Source organism: Rutidosis leptorrhynchoides, chromosome 9, assembly GCF_046630445.1.
Source record: "Rutidosis leptorrhynchoides isolate AG116_Rl617_1_P2 chromosome 9, CSIRO_AGI_Rlap_v1, whole genome shotgun sequence".
Classification (NCBI taxonomy): Eukaryota; Viridiplantae; Streptophyta; class Magnoliopsida; order Asterales; family Asteraceae; genus Rutidosis; species Rutidosis leptorrhynchoides.
This window is the reverse complement of record NC_092341.1, coordinates 120955414-120973838: the sequence shown is the minus strand read 5'-3', so window position 1 is coordinate 120973838 and position 18425 is coordinate 120955414.

Genomic DNA, 18425 nt, shown 5'->3' with positions numbered 1-18425 from the left:
TATTTTCGTGTGATCTTGATACCGGAAAAAAAAATTTCAAAAAAACGAATTTTTTTTTTTTGGTTCCCCCCGCTTCCCCCCGATTGGTTACTTCCCCATTGATCCTGCCCCATATATATATATATATATATATATATATATATATATATATATATATATATATATATATATATATATATATATATATATATATATATATGGTGAGGATCCATGGAGAACCAAAGGTAGTAGAGAACCCATGAAACTCGTGCAGATTGAGTCAATATCCTGCAGATTGACATTTTTTTTTTGCAGATTGACTTTTGTGTGTGTGCAGATTTGACTTTTTTTTTTGTGCAGATTGAGTCAATACTATCCCCACGAATGGTATCGTCATAATCCGTTAGTATTCAATACTAGCCCCACGAATGGTATCGTCAACATCGAACTTAAGCCTCATTCGCCCCACTTAATGTGGTATCGTCAACATCGAACTTAAAACCCACATATGAGGTATCGTCAACATCGAACTTTAAACCCTCATCACAAGTCACTACAATAGTGGTATGACATCGTCAATATCGAACTTTAAATCCATACATATGAGGTATCGTCAACATCGAACTTTAAGCCCTAATCACAAATTACACACAAGCATATGGTATCGTCACATCGAACTTCAAACCCATATCCCACAAGTAAATAAACTATATACCTACGCATATAATTATTCCACTCACCTGGTCATCTATGTGATGATTATACACTCCACAAGCTTCAATGTAAAGTACCTATTATATTAGATACACAATCAACATACAAACTAGTTGGACTAGACACCAACACTTAACCCTTATGCATTTAATGACTTAATTGCATTAAATGACCCATTTACACAAAACCGCACATTCAAAGTCAAGACTATCATTAATCACTAAAAGCTAGTGATTAAAGTCCAATAACACCAATTAACACAAATTTGGGGTATTATCATACCCGTCTTGCACAACTAGGTCAAACATTACCCATTTGACTCATTTTAAAGTCAAGACCAATAATTGGGTCAAACTTGAATCCCATTTGCAAACTCCCACTAACACATAAATGTGTTAGTGATTCAACAACACAATAACCCTACAAACTTCAAATCACAAGGCTAAACCCTAGATTATTACCCTTAGGGTTTCCATTCATCAAGCTTACCCAAATTCACCCCTTTAACACTAAAATGGGTCTTACAAGCTACAAAAGAACAAACCCTAGCTATAAATCAAGTTGAACTTGAAACTCGGAGTTAAAACTTACCAACACTACCAAAACGTAGCTAGAGATGTAAGGAACAACTTTAAAGCTTGGACTTGAGCAAGAATCGGGTTCTTTCTTCTCCAAAATGAGCTATCTCTATCTAAAACTCTATTTCTCTCTCTAAGGATAAGTTTTGGTCAGTTTTTTATGGTCTCAAACTGTCAACAAAGTTAAAAGACCAAAACACCCCCAAAAATACCCTTTAAAAATGAGCTGGAAAAGCAGGTCTGCCCACGTGTCGCGTTTCGCAACGACCCAAATGCGATAATGCTAACCAAAATGCGATAAAGTGGTCAGGTCAATGGTTTTAAGCTGTCGCATTTCGACCGACCCTGTCGCGTTCCGCGATGACCTGAAACGCGATACACCTGATTAAAACGCGATAGATTGCCAGTTCAGTCCAATTTCCATTGTTTAATCCATTTAAATCAACCACGGTTAAAGTTAAGCCTTCATAAGGTTAAATACGCACCTTTGGACCATGTACAAGGAAAAACGGGATGTTACAATATATATATATATATATATATATATATATATATATATATATATATACCTACTCATAAGAAGGGCTATTTTTTTACTGTTCATGTGACGCCCCGTACAAAACCATCGTGTACAGTTCATCAACAACAGGATCATTACAAGGTCAAACACTATATGCTGTTTGAAAATGAGTTTTGCATTCATAAAAGATAGTGTTTTACAAAAGATAACGTGACACAAAGGTCGTTACAAGTCATTATTTGAAAATAACATAAGTTACGAATGCAAAAAAAAAAGTTCCATGATTGAGACATCTCTAAGTAATGCAGCAGAAATCTAACACAGCAGGTCCATAACAGCAAGTCTATAACACCAAGATAGCAAGTCTAACAACATAGCAACATCGTCTAAGCACCTGAGAAATACACGCTTAAAAGTCAACACGAATGTTGGTGAGCAATAGTTTGTAATCAGTAAAGGAATGTAGACCACGAGATTTCAGTGCTTCAATCAGCAGTTTAAATCAATATGAAAAGTATATGCTTAACCGTGGGTACCCGGTAACTAGACTTAACGTATGTATACCACCCCCTAAAAGTGCACCTGGCGAGTTCATTTGTCCTCGAAGTATTAAACACCCGTTGAATGCTAGCGCGACTAGCCCGAGTGGGGTTGTCAAATGTGACGACCCGGAAATTTTCGAACAAATTTAAACTTAATCTTTATATAATTCTGAATTGATAAGCAATGAATTTTAATAAGTCTTGAACCTCCGGAAAGAGTTTTACACAAGCTTTTGGTCACCCTTTTATTCCGACGATTCACGTGAAACTGTGAAGACCCGACCTAATCCATCCGGACGAAGTCCATATCGATTATAAACGTTTCACAGCAGTTGATTACATCACGAGATACTTGACTTCTATATGATACATTTTACAAACATTGCATTCGTTTTTGAAAAGACAATCTTTCATTACATCGAAAGTTGACAACATGCATACCATTTCGTAATATATTTTACTATAATTGACTTAATAATAATCTTGATAAACTCAACGACTCGAATGCAACATCTTTTGAAATATGTCATGAATGACTCCAAGTAATATCTCTAAGATGAGCAAATGCACAGCGGAAGATTTCTTTCGTACCTGAGAATAAACATGCTTTCAAGTATCAACCAAAAGGTTGGTGAGTTCATTAGTTTATCATAAATAATCATTTCATATTTTTAATAGACCACAAGATTTCATATTTCCATTTCTCATAAACATACGTCCCATGCATAGAGACAAAAATCATTCATATGGATTGAACACCTGGTAACCGACATTAACAATATGCATATAAGAATATCCCCATCATTTCGGGATCCTCCTTCGGACATGATATAAATTTCTAAGTACTAAAGCATCCGGTACTTTGGATGGGGCTTGTTGGGCCCAATAGATCTATCTTTAGGATTCACGTCAATTAGGGTGTGTGTTCCCTAATTCTTAGATTACCAGACTAAAAAGGGGCATATTCAGTTTAATAATCCAGCCATAGAATGTAGTTTCGATTACTTGTGTCTATTTCGTAAAACATTTATAAAAGCAGCGCATGTATTCTCAGTCCCAAAAATATATATATTGCAAAAGCATTTAAAAGGTAGTAATGAAACTCACCTAATGTATTTTGTAGTAAAAATACATATTACAACATTAGATAAACTGAACAATGCAGGGTTGGCCTCGGATTCATGAACCTATATCATTTGTATATATATATTAAAACATGTAATCGTAATCGAGCAAGTTTATATATTTTATTATTAATAATATACTTGTTATATTTCATGTTATTTAGATCATTTTAATATATTTAATTTATACATTTTATATAGTTCATATTTATCATTATTTATGTTATAAAAGATATATAAGGTTTTATATATGATAACAATATATATTTATGTATTAACTGGTACATTTTATATATATAATATAGTAATTATCATTTTAATAATAACAATATAATGATACATAATATTAATATTATTGTAATGTATTGTTGTATAAAGTATCTATTTGTAATAACACTAGTGTTGACAAGAATGATAATAATAATAATGATAATAATATTAATAATGATAAAACTAATAATAATAATGATAATATTAGAAATGATACTTTTAAATGATAATTATAATAATAACAATGATTCTTATAATATTAATGGTGGTTCTAATAAAGATGATAATTTTATTTATTTTTATAAAAATTTACTTTTAACAATAATAAAATAATAATAATAATATTAATAATAAGATAAATACTAATAATAATAATAACTTTAATAATAATAATAGATTAATACTTAATAAAGATATAATACATAACATTTAATAATATACCTAATAAAGATAAAGAGTGGGATTGGATCTGGATAATCAGCTCAAACCCGATCGAAGTAGAAGAACACACACACACACATGCAGGCGAAAAACAATTAATCAAAGTTCAGGCTTTTCTTTGATTCATTTACCAACAACAATCGAGTAACAATCAAAATCGTTTAACAGGTCTTCGATTTCTCATCATCATCGCTTAATGTTATCATCAGTCTTCATTATCAATCGTTACTCATCATCCCTCATCAATCGGTCCAACAATCGATCAATCAATGAATTCCAGTAAGTAATCGATTCATTTATTAGTGATGTAGGTAATTGGTTAATTAATATTCTTTTAATTTCTATAATCCTTCTATAATTTCTGTGTATTTATTTGATAGAACAATAGCAGAAACTAATAGTGTTCTTGATGTCTTGATGATGTTAATCGAAAAGCTGATGAAATTATTTGGTTCTACATCGAAACAATATAGGAACGGCCAGCAAAAACAATGGATTCCAGGTTTGAGTAAAAAAAAATATATAGATATAGAAATTTCTTAACAGTGTACTTGCTATTTGGTTATGGTGAAGATTGTTTCTGCAGGTGGTGATGGTTTGAGACCGTAAACAGCAGCAGAAAGGAACCAGATTCGATGGTCACAGTGTGGTGTTATTGTATAGCAAAAATCGATAGAAGGTTGCAGGTATCTTGTAATTCATTAGTGACTGTCGATGGTTTGCAATAGAAAAAAAATAGCTGTAGTAGCCTGCAGTTAAAGCAGAAGAAAGAAGAGGAAATTCAAAGGTGGTTGTTTCTTGGTTTCAAGAGATGGTGGCGGTCGTGGTATAAGGAAAAGGTGATGTTTGATTTCTTTATGTGTTTCTCATGAATATCATGTAATAATAGATTAATGATATAGATAGATATAGCTGATGATAATTAAAGGATGGTTTGATTTATCAGGAAAAGAAACATACCATATTAGTTGCAAGGTGTTCAGCTATAAAACAGGAAACGAAATGGCAGTGATGGTGATCAAAGCCGGGTGGTAGTGCAAGCTGTGGTGGTACTATAGTGATTTTGGTGATTGTCTCGAACAGGGCAGACAGAATAGCAGCAGGTGTGATTGATATTTGAATATTCTTGACCTGGTTTTTATGGTTGTGGGTAGTGGTAATTAAATGGGTTTTTATGAATGAAACAGAAAACAAATTAGAAAGTGGGTTGGTAATGGTTAATGGCAGTTTTATGGCTGTTCATAGTAGCAGTAGTTTATCACAACGGTTTCCAAAACTAACAAGTAGTTGTGCTGCAGTTCTGATGTAAGAAAGATGAGCAGCAGTAGGATTTGCTGTTACATACAACTAAACAGCAGCTCAGCAGTATTCTTTGGTTTATTGGTTGTGAAGGTCTTTGAATAGTAGCAGCAAGTATAGCATAGCCGCAGCTCAATCACAGTGTTTCTTGATGGTTGTGATTAAGAGGTGACGGTTTAACAGTTAGGGACTAATGGTGGTTTGTTTTGATATCTAGTTTTAAAATTAATAAGTGACTCTTGTTTGTATATGCTTGTTGAAGATGATTTGTGGTGATTGAGGTCAAGTGTTTGAGTGGGTGTTCACGATGGTAGAATTGTGGGGTGGCGGTTTGATTGTTCAAAAGGATACCGGTTGTTGAGCTTTAACTGAAAAGTATTAAACAACCTAGCAATACATAGAAGTAGCATATTTTCAAGTGATAGCATTTGACGTTCATGGATTGAAGAAGGAGAATAAGGTGGTTGTGAGAAGTGATGGTGTTAGTTTAAAATATATTTATGTATGCAATGTATGAATGATAATATTTTAGATATAGAAAAGGGATGATTAGATAGAGATCGAGACTAGTAACAACTAAAGTAAGATAGTACATTATATTAGTAATCAAATGGTGATGTATATACCCATATCTATATGTATATTGATATATGCTAATATGATGAAATAGAAAGCAGATATGTTAAAAGAATTAGGTCCCATGTTTTCTTTTAAAAGTAGTCACTATATTAGACTCGTGAATATTAATTGTTTTATGCTACTGACAATTTTTACGGATATCAATTTGTACTCCGTTGTTAATCATTAGCGGATAAAAGTAGTAGATCTATATGAACATTAACGAAACGTCAATCGAGTATTACAATCACTTAATATTTATTTCTAATATACACTAATTATGTATAGATATTTTTTAAATAATAATTATTATAATATCATATTTTATTTTACTTTATATAGTAAATTCTAATAATTGAATCCTATAACATTTCAAATTAATATATATATTTAAATATGTACATATATATTTACAAATAGTTGTTCGTGAATCGTCAAGAATAATCAAAGGTTCAAGAAATCCATATAAGTAGTTCAAAGTTCAAATGTATGCATGAACACAGTTCAAAAATTTATGAGACTCAACATTACAGACTTTGTTTATCGTGTCGATTTCATATAAAGATAAAGTTTAAATTTGGTCGGAAATTTCCGGGTCGTCACAGAAAGGACCCGTCCTAATCCATCTGGACGAAGTCCATATCAATTATAAACGATTCACAACAATTGGTTACATCGCGAGGTACTTGACCTCTATATGATACATTTTACAAACATTGCATTCGTTTTTGAAAAGCCAATCTTTCATTACATCGAAAGTTGACGGCATGCATACCATTTCATAATATATCTAACTATAATTGAATTAATAATAATCTTGATGAACTCAACGACTCGAATGCAACGTCTTTTGAAATATGTCATGAATGACTCCAAGTAATATCTCTAAGATGATCAAATGCACATCGGAAGATTTCTTTCGTACCTGAGAATAAACATGCTTTAAAGTGTCAACCAAAAGGTTGGTGAGTTCATTAGTTTAACATAAATAATCATTTCCATCATTTTAATAGACCACAAGATTTTCATTTCCAGTTCTCATAAATATACGTCCCACACATGGAGACAAAAATCATTCATATGGATTGAACACCTGGTAACCGACATTCACAATATGCATTTAAGAATATCCCCATCATTCCGGGATCCTCCTTCGGACATGATATAAATTTCGAAGTACTAAAGCATCTGGTACTTTGGATGGGGCTTGTTGGGCCCGATAGATCTATCTTTAGAGTTCGCGTCAATTAGGGTGTCTGTTCCCTAATTCTTAGATTACCAGACTAAAAAGGGGCATATTCGGTTTAATAATCCAGCCATAGAATGTAGTTTTATTTACTTGTGTCTATTTCGTAAAACAGTTATAAAGAGTTGCGCATGTATTCTCAGCTCAAAAATATAAAGGGTAAAAAGGCAAATGAAACTCACCATACTGTATTTCGTAGTAAAAATACATATAACATCATTGAACAAGTGTAAGGTTGGCCTCAAATTCACGAACCTATATCATTTGTATATCTATTAAAACATATAATAGAAATCACATAATTTCATCTATTAAATATATAGTATTTATATATTTAGTGTTGTAGTTTATATATAATTTGTACCAAATTCTAATATATTTTATATCTTAAATTGCATGTTATATATGTATTTATTTTGTATATACATAATAGAAATGTTAATATTTTTAATATATAATTATAGGTAATATTAATATAATTTTAGTATAATTATATTTTTATATACAAATACTTATTTGTTATGATAATATAATAATAATAATGGTAATGAAATTTTAACTAAAAAGGTAGTTTTAATAATAATAGTTATAATAATAATATAAATCCTAGTAATAATAATTTTAAATGATACTTTTGCTATTACTAATAATTATAATGAAAATGATAATTTTAATAAAAATGATAATTTTAAAAATAAAGGTTCTCTTAATAATAATAATAATAATACCTATAATAATAATAATAATAATAATAATAATAATAATAATAATAATAATAATAATAATAATAATAATAATAATAATAATAATAATAATAATAATAATAGTCTTAAAATCATGTTAATAATAGTAATAGTAATACTAGTAATAATATAATAATAACTATAATAATCATAATAATAATACTTAATAATAATACTGGTAATAACAATAATGATAATACTATTAATTAGATGATAATAATAATTATACTTCTAAAGGTTAAAAAATAATAACCATTTTCATAATAATAACAATAATTAGTAATATTAATGATAATAATAATAATAATAATTAAAACTACCTTAAAGCTTTCCAAAAAAAAAAGTATGCTTCTGCCCAGGCTCGAACTCGAGACCTCTCGTCCACCAAACATACCCCTTGACCAATTGACCAACTGTTAATTTCTGATTTAAAACCCCACTGAATAATCTATAACCCGTTTGGCCAAATTTACTTCGGTCCAAACAAAGCTCAATCCAAAAGTAGGTTAAGTGGCCCGCTTAAGGAGTAATCTGCTATGGTATATGACATTAACCCTAGTCACAATAGATTAAACAAGGCAGAAATCAAAAACGCAGATGAAGTGCATAACATGGGATCTCTGGTTCATTAATCGATCAATCGATCAAACAATCAACATCGTGGCATAACAGGTTCACTTTACCCCATCTATATTTCTGTTGTCGGCTCAAAATTAGATCGAGGTAGCAGAACAGAACACGCAGAAGAACATATCACGGTTTAAGGGATCTTCAATTCATCAACAGATCAATCGATCATGAAGTCGATTCAGTAATTGATCAAGTAGGTAAATTTACTCTTTATCTTTTTCTGTATTCTTATCTGATCGAATAGAAATTTTAAATAGAAACAGCAGTGTGTAGTAGCAACTTGTAGTTGCAGGTTTGGTGATGGTTGTTGATAACCGGAATAGGCCAGATGTAGAAACCGGAAACAAAAATCAGTAAGCAAACATACAGGTACAGTTCTTGATGGTTTTGGGTTGTTGTTTTCGAATAAAGTGATAGGAAATAGAATCGTTAGCAGCAGCAGTTATAATTGGTGATGGTTTTTGATAGGGTTTCGAATAGAACAGGAAAACAGCTAGAAAGTGCAGCAGCATCAATAAAAAAAATTAGGTGGTTGTGTGATACTTACAATGATGATGTTTATTTTAAGTGGTGTTTGATGATGATAATCTGTAATGAAGAAGCAGCAGTAAAAAAAAGACTTACGGTGGTGATAAATGGTGAGCTGTGGTGATGAATGGTGGGATGGTTTTCGATCTCAAACGATACAGAACAGCATGTGCAAAAATTTGAAAACAGAAGGGCAGGTGGCGGTTTATGATAGTTCATTGTGATTGTATGATGATGACATCGATAAAGATGGTAGTCTTGGGTGTTTGTTGATCGGGTTAAAGTAAGATGTATGTTAATTGTGGTGATCGTGATAGAAGAAAGTGGAAGGGAAGTTACAGAAGTCGGGATTAATTAACAGAGAGAAAGAAAAGAAAGAGTAAAAATGTCAAATTGGAAGTGGTGATCCACAAAGGGTGGTGGTTTAATGAGATGGTTATGGTTTCATCGAGCAAAAGCTATATTGTGATGGATTAATGAAAATGAAGTTCTTGATTTTTGGTATTTGGTTGTGTAATGGTTCACAACATAAATAATAGAGAAAGGAGAAGAGTTTAAATGAGTTGACTGCTTTTCTATCCAATGTATTTTGTAGGATGGTGGAGATTCACGATAGTAGTAAACGATGGTTGTGGCTTCGGTGAATGTTTTGAGATTCATCCTCATGTATTGTATGTATATTTATTTCTATGAGAGAAGAAGATGACTTATAAATGATTATAGAATGATTATAAGGAAAATCAAATTGGTTTGTGAGACAATCAATTAGATACAGAAGATTAAGAAAAAAAATTAAAGTAGATGGATATTGATAACTGAATTTGTTTGTGTTGCTTTTAAAGTCAATAATCAGAGATAGTATGGAAGGTTAAATTGGTGATGGTTCTATCTCCATCGAACAAAACAAACAGATAAATACAAATGAGTATTGATTTGTCAAAAAGGAAATAGGATTATATATATTATTTACAATTCATAATGTGTGAAACAAAAACAAACAACTAATTGCCACCTTTTTCTTTGTAATCTAAAACATTTGGTGATTGGATTAAATATCTTGAAAAAGAAATCGAGTAAAAACAAGAACTAAGACACTAGTGGGAGTAGGAAGTTAAAGCCAAAAGTGATGGTGATTGTGATCATATGTCTTGCTTTTCCACAAATTCAATATACATATTTATACAATCATCGGATGGTAACAAGAATCTTTATGCCATCTTGCTCAGAAATATCAACGTTTATTTTTTTAAACTCACATAAGTTCGAATTGAACTTCTCTAAATAATAATCGAAACGTCCAACGAGTATAACAATCATTTAATATTTTATTTTTTTATTTTACATTATATATATATATATATATATACACACACATTCTATATATATATATACATATCCAATCTTAATTAACAAGTTTAAGTAAATAACATATTAATTATATTCTTTTAAACAACTAAATATAATATTATATATTTACAAGTAATATTTATATACATATTTGTTTTATATATATATATATCTATATATTCTATGGTTTCCATTACTTGCATTTTATTTTATTTATTTTACAATATAAATCCTAATAATCATATTATATAATATTCTAAATTATATTTCAAATTATAAATACCTATTTAAATATATACGTAATCTATTTACAAATAGTTGTTCGTGAATCGTTAGGAATGGTCGAAAGTCAAACGAATATATGAAACAGTTCAAAATATTTGTGACTCAACATTACAGACTTAGCTTATCGTGTCGGAAACATTAAATCATATAAAGATTAAAGTTTAAATTTGATCAGAAATTCCCGGGTCATCACAGTACCTACCCGTTAAAAGAAATTTCGTCCCGAAATTTGATCGAGGTCGTCATGGCTAACTATAAGAATGTTTTCATGACGAATATGAGTTGATAAATAGAGTTTTATCATCATTGGGTAATATAGATAAAACAATTTGATTACGCGAAGGGTATAAATGAAGCTATCGCAAGAGAGTGAAATGAGTAACGTATATTCGTTTTAACCGATGACGTAATTATTATTGGTTTCCGAAATCTAAGGGATTTAAAGAAAATCTTCATAATATGTAACACCCCGTTTTTCCCCGTACATGATTTATAGGTGAATTGGGTATGTACGATAGGCGTATGAAGGGTTCGGGACATTTTCTAGTATTAAAGCTTTGAGTGCGAAAGGTTATGTCAGATCACGCCTTGGGTCGCGGTGCGACACAGAAGGTCGCGGCGCGGCATTACACTAGAATCAGGATCAGAAAGCTTGTAAACAAAGCCACCAGTTCGAGGCAATCGTCGCGGCGCGACGAATAGGGTCGCGGCGCGACCATGCTGGCAAACTGATTCCGGATTTTGTAATTTTAAGAGAATAATAAGGGCATTTTGGTCTTTTCGCATTTGAACCAGATTGAGATCTTAAATCTCATCCACTCCTTTCATTTCCTAATTTCTTTTCCCTTTTCATTTCATTTTCCTCTCAAAAACTCAAACACCCAATTGGATTCAAACGGATTTTTGGAAAGGAAGAATCGGGAATTGATCTTTGGCGTAGTTGACAAGTGTGTTCTCCTCGTTCTTAGCTACACGGTGATACTAGTGGTAAGCTCTAACTCCGAAATTCATTTTCGTGTTCATCATTCAAATTTGGGGCTTTTGATTGTATGATTCATAGGTGAAACCCATTTAGTTGCTAATTGGAGATTAACACCAAGATTCGGGTATATAAGTGTTAAAGGCGGGTTTTGGGTTGGTTAATGATTTAACCATGTTTAAGACTTGAGAATGGTGTATAATCATTAGCATTAGTGATTATTGGTGTTTTGAAGACTTTTAGGATTTTCATGGTTGACTAATTTTGACTAGAGTCAAAATTAGGGTTTGTTGAGGATTATGACTTGATTGTTGATTTATTAAGGTTTATAAACTTAAAATAGATTAAGTTGAAGTATAAAACCGAGTTAAACATGTTTTGGTGTCAAAACTTGTAAATGGTGAGATTTTGACCTTATGGGTCAAAATTAGGGTTTGTGGGCGATTTTGAGAACGATAAGTGTTTAACACTTGTATTCGGGTTTAATTGGCATATTAGGACCATTATCACCTGTGTTAGTCATTATTGGTTAGTTTGGACGCGGTTTGTCCTTGGAAGTGCATTTGGGTCGAATTTGCACTAAGTGTCAAATTGGGTTGGTTTGTAAATCCAATCTAAGTGTGTTGTTGAATTTGTGATAATGGATTAGGTACTTTCCATTGAAGAGTTGCGGATTACTTGGAAGCATTTCTTCAAGGCGACAAGGTGAGTGTTAATATCCTATATGCATATGTATGTGTAGGATGGGTGCGGGTCGGGTGAAGTGGTTCTTGGTTATAGAGCTCACTTCACATATAGGTGGATTGATGGACTTGTGTGTAGGTCCGATTGGCACGGTTGTGCGTTTTGGTTGACCATCTTTGACGAGGTGCACACCTTGCGTGTACTCTATCACATGGGCGTGTGATGTGGATTATATAACCCCAATGGCGAAGGGTTAATATTGTGAGTGGAATAATTATGCGTGTACGTATATAATGTATGTATTTGTATAGTATGAATGTGGTATTGTCGCGGTGTTCAAGACACCACATTCTAAGTAACGAGTAGTAGTGTCGCGGTGTTTAAGACACTACTCATTGTTTGATTGGCATGTGGTATTGTCGCGGTGGTTAAGACACCACATTGTCATGGGAGTGGAATTGTCGCGGTGTTCATGACACCACTCATTATTTTGATTGGCGTGTGGATTCGTCGCGGTGTTTAAGACGCCACATTGTCATGGGGGTGAATTAGTCGCGGTGTTTAAGATATCACCCGGGGGATTAGTGATTACGCGGTGTTTAAGTAACGCTAATGGATGTTACGAACTCCGACGGTCTCTTACGAGTATCGTTCCCTTGTACGCTTGGTTAACCATGGTTATTGTGTTGTAAGCGTAAGCAAATTATGTTATTCGAGAGATATATACATATATATACATATATATTGTATACATATAATGTTGTATTGTCGTATTGTAGCTAACCCTCTGGGTGTAGCTTATTGGCATTATTCACATCGTTGTTGGCGAACTTATATTTTGTTGATGTATCTTAAGCTCATTGCTTAGTGATCTTACGGTATGCTTAGACTAGCTTGCCTTTATGCTTGGATTCTCCGGTATGCGGTATTTGCTATTTTGTGGCGTGTTCATTTTATGCATATATATGTATGTAGTATATTCTCACTCACTAAGCGTTAGCTTACCCTCTCGTTGTTGATATTTTTATAGGTTCGCATGCTTGGCGGCTCGGGTAAGCTTGGGAATTAGAGATCTTGGCTAGGTTGCTTTAGAAGATCTTGCTTTTGGACTCGATTAGGATTTGGGTAGCGCAGTCCCAAATCACCATGCTCGGTTTTGTGTAAACGTAACTAGTCGGGTCATAATGATTATAACCGGTTTACGATTTAATTAATGAACCATTGTATTAAGGAGTTTAAATCATTAATGTATGTTTTAAGTTCGATGAACTTACTTTGATAACAAATACGTTTTGGAATATGTGTAACGGGACCTAAAGTATTATTTAAAGCATATTAAAAGGAAAAATTTTTATGGGCCGGTTTTAATACGGGTTGGGTTGTTTCAAGTGGTATCAGAGCATGGTCTAAGGGATTTAGGTGACTTGAGATAGGTGCCTAGACTTAGACTTTTGTGTGTGCTTAATTTGTTGCGGGACTTGTAGGAGTACGGGTCGGAATGGGTTCTAGCTAGTGCCTTGGTTATAGGTTGACTAACGTTTATATTAGTAATGCGAATATTATTAATATGCTATTGTGATGTGATAATAATTCTCGCGTGTGTTTATATCGTGTAGGAATTTTGTTGTGTTGGTTATTATCATCGAGCGAGGCGGTCGTTGTACTAACGAGTCGATACGGCGTGTGTGCGTAATAAGAACTTGCAAACCTTATTACGGGTGCAAATCGTGTCTAACAAGTGATGTACGACGAGTGTTTAGCAAGATGGGGTGGTGTTGTGTGTGTCGTTTTATACGTGCGTGGACTAATCGTTTTGCATTCCTTAGAATGACGACGCGAAACGAGATCGAGACGAATGACGCGGAGTTTAACGCTAGAATTGTGGCCTCCGTTGCGGAGCAAGTGGGTGCGTTACGAGAAGAAATGGATAGGAAGTATTCCGAATTCCAAAATAGGGGTGAAATGGAGCGTTGTCTTAAGAGCTTCATGAGGACTAGACCCCGATGTATGATGGGAAACCGGATCCTTTGGTAAGCACAACTTGGATCTCGGATGTCGAAGGGTGTTTTCGTACTATGGAATGCCCTCCCGAGAAAAAGACGAGACTCGCTACTAGTTTGTTGCGGGGTAGGGCGAAGGATTGGTTGGATGGCAAGATTGATCTTGTCGGTGGTGAGACGTTTATGGCGTTACCATGGGACGAATTTAAGGAGGAATTCTTCGAGGAGTTCCGGACTTCGGCCGATTTATCAGAAATGCGTAATGAGTTGCGAAATTTGCAACAGGGTTCTATGGATTTGAATACTCTCAAGACGACCTTTATGGCGAAGGCTCGTTTTTGCCCGGAGTATTTGGGGAATGATAATTTGTTGATGCCAGATTTCTATCGAACCTTGAATGATGACTTGAAGAATAAGATTAGCCGGGGTCACGCGAAATCATTTGCGGAATTATTCGCCGTGGCTAGAGGTTTCGAGTCGTATTCACGATCAAAGAAGGGTGAACCTTCGAGCGAGAGAAGGGTTGTTTCGCATGGTGCTCCGAGTAAGAGGACTTAGGGTCCGAGTGTGAGCACGGGTGGTACACGGACGGGTATATTGGATTCTAGTGCGTCTAGATGTTACAATTGTGGCATAAGGGGTCACAAGTCGTGGGAATGTTCGGTACCAAAAGGCGATGGCATGGTGTGCTTCAATTGCTAAGAAGAAGGACATCGTAAGTCGGAATGTCCCAAGTTAGCGGGGACGGGGCCGGCAAGGAGACGTTAAGGTACGTTTCGTTTTAATAAATATGTCTTTTGATTATTTATTAAGTGCCGTTTGAAGTTGAGTTTATTAAATGCATTGTGTTGTGCATGTTATTGATATGGGTGACGTTCCTAATGGAAGTACCCTATGACGACATTTTGATTGATGGGCGAAGGGCGTAAGACTTGGTGTAACCAAGCATTCCTTGATATTTGTAAAATGTTTCTACCAAGCCATGGAAATGGGTTGGTGTTCGGTTGTTAAGCGCGTGTTCGCTTTTGTGTTGAGGTCGATGAACCGTGAGGTTCGACGGGTGGGCTGAAACCGTTGACATCGAGTGTTTTGAATCTCGATGTATGTTGGTAATGGAGTCTTTATGACGCGACATTAGGTGCCTCTTTTATACCTACTAGCGTGGTGTTCGACTCCGATTATGTAGCGGTTACATTGTACTTAGGGTACCGAAGTGAAATCCTTAGGTACATGAGTGACTAGGTGTAATTTGATAAACTAAAGCAATTGGATGATTGCGAAGGTATGGTTTGTGTAATCGTGGTACACTTTTTGCTCGAAGTGTTTAAGGATTGATTGAAATCCTTTGTGTGCTCAAGGCTGGAGCAAGATATGGTGACGGGTCGTGTGAGCCCAATCTTTGTAAAGTCTACCTTAGGTAGCATTGTACGGTTGTACGAGTTGTGGATATGGGACGTAGTTCCAAATGGGGGAGTTACACTCCCGCACGAGGAAGTTTTAGTGTGAGATTTCGGATGATGCTTTTGGTAGATCCGGAAAATGTTGTCGAGACCTGATTTTGGTCGATTTGTGGTAGATTACAATTTCGGATAAATTGAACTTATGGTTTGGATTTGAATTATCACCGAGGTGGTAATGGGGTAAATCTCGATTGAGAGATAATGGACGTGTTTGGCGAGCAAGGTGAAATCCTTCGGTTAAGGGAGGTGTGTGTCGGATTCTCTTCTAGAGAATAATTGTTTTGTGCCTATGTTTGATATAGGTGATTCTTGCTCGTGTATGTGAATGGTTAGTGGTATCTGTTAGGATTCACTATGGCGTAGCAGAGCGCGATGTTACGCTACTCGTCGTTCGAGGCCAAAAGGGCGTTGATTGATGAAGCATGACTTTAGGGTCCGCTGACTTCATCATGGGAGTATGCGATTGGTGGAGCATGACTTTCGGGGTCCGCTGATTTCATCATGAGCGAGGTGTTATATCGGTGAAGCATGACTTTCGGAGTCCGCTGACTTCATCCGGTGTTGAGATTGGCGAAGCATGACCTTCGGGGTCCGCTGACTTCATCATGGGATTATTGATTGGTGAAGCATGATATTCGGGTTCGCTGACTTCATCATGGTAGTGAATCGCGTGTAGTTCGGATTCACTAAGGCGCGTGTGTTTTCGGCCAGCCTTCGTGTTGTGTGATCTGTCGGTTGTTTTATACACCGATGGTGGGGTCGTAAGGACCGTGATGTTGATCTGTTGGTTGTTTTATACACCAATGGTGGGGTCGTAAGGACCGTGTTGTGTGATCGATCGGGTGTTTTTATACGCCGATGGTGGGGTCGCGAGGACCATGTGGTATGATTAGTGATGCGAAGCCGTGTTTCGCTCACGTGTTGTTACAGGTGTGACGATAGTCGATTTTGTACACCTTTGGATTAGCGTTGCCATAGTCGTTTTGGGCGCTATCGGTTCTAGCCGTTTGTTTATGATGGTGCGGTAGTTGAGTATTGGTCGTATTGCGCACTACAAGGGATGTTAAGTGGTAAGTGTTATCCATAAGGATTCGTTTGGTTCGGTCTTCATTGTTTCAGGTTGTTGACCTTAGGTTGAGACTTGGTTGCTTTTAGCATTGTACTCGGTAAGGGTACGCTAAGGGATTGATATCTTTGTACGAGATTGATTGAGTTTTCCCGATGTCAGGGAATGAGCATGGTTTTAGTGCTCGGATTGTGGATTTGATAAATCGCGGGTGACGATTTAGTTGTTAAAGGCAATTCGGTGGGAAGAATTGCTTAGGAAAGTCGGTTTGGACTTAAGTTTGAGGACCGTGAAGTGTGGGTCCGTTTGGGTTCGTGACTAGGATCACAAGGACGTGATCGAATTTAAGTGGGGGAGAGTTGTAACACCCCGTTTTTCCCCGTACATGATTTATAGGTGAATTGGGTATGTACGATAGGCGTATGAAGGGTTCGGGACATTTTCTAGTATTAAAGCTTTGAGTGCGAAAGGTTATGTCAGATCACGCCTTGGGTCGTGGCATGACACAGAAGGTCGCGGCGCGGCATTACACTAGAATCAGGATCAGAAAGCTTGTAAACAAAGCCACCAGTTCGAGGCAATCGTCGCGGCGCGACGAATAGGGTCGCGGCGCGACCATGCTGGCAAACTGATTCCGGATTTTGTAATTTTAAGAGAATAATAAGGGCATTTTGGTCTTTTCGCGTTTGAACCAGATTGAGATCTTAAATCTCATCCACTCCTTTCATTTCCTAATTTCTTTTCCCTTTTCATTTCATTTTCCTCTCAAAAACTCAAACACCCAATTGGATTCAAATGGATTTTTGGAAAGGAAGAATCGGGAATTGATCTTTGGCGTAGTTGACAAGTGTGTTCTCCTCGTTCTTAGCTACACGGTGATACTAGTGGTAAGCTCTAACTCCGAAATTCATTTTCGTGTTCATCATTCAAATTTGGGGCTTTTGATTGTATGATTCATAGGTGAAACCCATTTAGTTGCTAATTGGAGATTAACACCAAGATTCGGGTATATAAGTGTTAAAGGCGGGTTTTGGGTTGGTTAATGATTTAACCATGTTTAAGACTTGAGAATGGTGTATAATCATTAGCATTAGTGATTATTGGTGTTTTGAAGACTTTTAGGGTTTTCATGGTTGACTAATTTTGACTAGAGTCAAAATTAGGGTTTGTTGAGGATTATGACCCGATTGTTGATTTATTAAGGTTTATAAACTTAAAATGGATTAAGTTGAAGTATAAAACCGAGTTAAACATGTTTTGGTGTCAAAACTTGTAAATGGTGAGATTTTGACCTTATGGGTCAAAATTAGGGTTTGTGGGCGATTTTGAGAACGATAAGTGTTTAACACTTGTATTCGGGTTTAATTGGCAT